General features: G+C 30.0%; 1 non-coding gene across 1 annotated transcript; it reads right to left on the bottom strand.

Moving 5' to 3' along the window:
* Positions 1 to 374: 374 nt before the first annotated feature.
* Trnam-cau lies at positions 375 to 465 on the bottom strand. Its single transcript is given in 2 exon segments — positions 375 to 410; positions 429 to 465. It is a non-coding gene; the product is annotated as a tRNA-Met (tRNA).
* Positions 466 to 1,728: the final 1,263 nt, after the last annotated feature.

Raw genomic sequence — 1,728 nt, 5'->3', positions numbered from 1 at the left:
TTTTTGGACATTCAGATGAAATTTTCTCAAATTTTGAATGGATGCACACTTACTTTGTCTATCAAATCACAATAACATTAAAGAGTAAATGGTGGTTTTCGATTTGGTTATCATTTTTTGAAACCTACATACGGAACCGACAACATATATCTAGACAGACGCCATATGGTGTTCATGAAGAGTTAACGTTTCCGGAGTTCTCGCTATTGTATCTCATCATATTTTATACTTTTTATGTTTATTTCTGTTTGGATGACAACAATATTGATTATTTTTGTGAGAAATAGTTCAAAAGCATATAAGTTTTGACAAATACTGATTATAGCTAATAGTCCGCATTAAACATTTTTTTCTGGGTGAATACATACATATAATGCCCCGGGTGAGGATCGAACTCTTGACCTTCAGATCGCTCTGTGTTATGTGATTATGAGACTGACGCGCTACCTACTGCGCTACCAAGGCATATACACATTTTTTTTTGTTTTGTTTTTTTTCAAATTATAAACATTGGATTGAAGCATTAAAAAGGTGCATACTGATGTATTTATAAAAAACAACAACCTATAATTGCAAATTGTCTGAAAAATGTGATAATTAGAAACAAATTAATATTTCCCACAATGCATTGCTTAACGTGATTGCCACGCTGTTCGTAAACTAAAAAAACATTCTGTGCTTGGTTACATTTCGTACAGGCCACATAAAAGGATAATGGACATGTAGTTTGACAGGTGACAAATTCACCTGGCAACCATCATCATTCTAATTAAAGGTTTTGCTTAAGTGTTGTATAACCTATATGTAAAGAAAATGAGAAAGTGATGCTTTGATTTTTTGTTTGTATTTTCAGATAAAATTTGTTAAATATAAAACAATAAAAAAAATCGTTTAGGATTAAGGATTCATCAGATGTAACATGTAGCCGTAATTAAATCGACAATAAAATCACCACGATTAGTTTGACGAAAGAAAATGTAAATTGCAATATTTTAAGTACTTCTAAGATAAAACAGTTTTTAATTACCTAAAAAATAACCTCAATATTTTTTTCAGGAAAGTATTTATTTTTTTATAATTTTAGTCAGACATTCTTCAAGGAGATAGTTACGGATAATGAATAATATTTTTACCTTATATTTATAAAATTTTAACGTGTATCATAACAAAAGCTGACGATTTTCATTTTATATATATTTTTTCTTTTCGTTAATTACTTTATTTAAATAAACCGCCTTTGTGCTCCCTCTTTAAATGAATGCATACGAAACTTATCTTAGTTTTTCTTTTGATTATTTAGCTTTCACACCAGAAAAATCGAAACAAAGCTAATTTCCCCTTTATCATTTCATATCGAATGATTTGTGCCTCTTTGATAATTGTTGTTTTTGAGATATAGTGGTTTCGTTGCCCTTACCCTAGCTAAAAGCTGAACATTATGCAGGGAATAAAAGCTACCTTTTTAAGGCCTTTGGTATACTACCTGCGGACAGAACCCATTGCTTTCCTCACTTGGGCGAACGTTCAACATTAAAGTCTAAAGTGAAATGTTGCCAAGCAAGGCGCTATTAAATAAGTAAAAAAGAAATAATCAGATATAGCGGAGTTTATGAAGTGTTAACGTTATTGTTTCTCATTAAAATTATTTCTTTGTATGGTTTTATATTGATGTTGATCAAGTTTTCAAATATCCATTTTAAACATAAAAGTTCATGTTGCTTTATTGTT

The sequence above is a fragment of the Mizuhopecten yessoensis genome, unplaced genomic scaffold (genome assembly GCF_002113885.1).
Source record: "Mizuhopecten yessoensis strain PY_sf001 unplaced genomic scaffold, ASM211388v2 scaffold715545, whole genome shotgun sequence".
Classification (NCBI taxonomy): domain Eukaryota; kingdom Metazoa; phylum Mollusca; class Bivalvia; order Pectinida; family Pectinidae; genus Mizuhopecten; species Mizuhopecten yessoensis.
This window is presented reverse-complemented; position numbering and strand designations above follow the sequence as displayed.